Raw genomic sequence first — 1,040 nt, 5'->3', positions numbered from 1 at the left:
AACTCTCCCTCTTCAGTTTCACTTTCAGCTTAACCAAGAAAAGCTAGTTTCTTGCTAGATTCTAGATTGGTGAAGTCGTGGAGATAATTCAATGCTTTCTGCTTGATTATGCTGCCTGATATGTTCCAACCCAAGAGATGGAGATGGTTCATGATCAGAAGAAGAGAGACAGTCAGGGTGCCTTTGAAGCTGCAAGGAATTAGGGAAACCCAGAGCACATCAATCCCACAAATTCCTACTGCACATCAGGGTCACTCCTTAGGCTGAGACGGGAAAAATGTTTTGTTTTCATTAAAGGCCCCTGAACTTCCCTGCTAAAAAATCATAAAAACCCCAAACCCATTGCCATAGAGTCGACTCTGACTCATAGCAATCCTATAAAACAGGGTAGAACTGTCCAAACAGGGTTTCCAAGGAGCAGCAAGTGGACATTTTGGTGGCTCTTAACCATTGCTCAACTGTTCCACCAGGGCTCCAAAACAAAACAAAACAAAAAAACCATAAGAGCAACTTAATTGTTTTCATTTTTGGAGAAGGAAATATAAAACGTTTCATGTGGCTTGGGAAATCTTCTCTGGGGCTGCCACAAGTGTGGTCAGAAAATGTCCAGCCTCTGTGCCATGGTCTCCAACCCGGCCCCCAGCATGATGTCAGCAGTGGCCATGGCCAACGTGGGTGGAGTGGCCTCTGGGGCCGCCCCGGCTGGCCTTCCCTCAGTGGCAAAGACTGCTGCAGCTATGGTCGGAGGAGCTGTGGCTGTGGGATCTGTGCCCACAGTGCTCAGCACCGTGGGCTTCATCAGGGCCAGAATCACGGCCTCCTTTATAGCTGCCAAGATGGGGTCCTCAGCGGCCATCGCCAATGGTGGCAGGGTTGCTGGGGGCAGCCTTGTAGCTACTCTGCAGTCAGTGGGAGCAACTGGACTCTCCCTTTCAGCCAAGGCCCTCCTGGCCTCCTCTGGGCTTACTCTTGGGGCCTTGATGGTGCCTAGTCCTAGCTCCATGCCCTCCCACTGTATCCTCCAAGAAGAGGACCTGTAG

General features: G+C 50.5%; 1 pseudogene; it reads left to right on the top strand.

Moving 5' to 3' along the window:
• The first annotated feature begins 620 nt into the window (after positions 1–620).
• Positions 621–1,040, top strand: LOC101341233 (interferon alpha-inducible protein 27-like protein 2A pseudogene; annotated as a pseudogene).

The sequence above is a fragment of the Trichechus manatus genome, unplaced genomic scaffold (genome assembly GCF_000243295.1).
Source record: "Trichechus manatus latirostris isolate Lorelei unplaced genomic scaffold, TriManLat1.0 scaffold00053, whole genome shotgun sequence".
Taxonomy (NCBI): Eukaryota; Metazoa; Chordata; class Mammalia; order Sirenia; family Trichechidae; genus Trichechus; species Trichechus manatus.
Note: the sequence above shows the minus strand (reverse complement) of the source record. Positions and strands in the feature narration are given on the sequence as shown.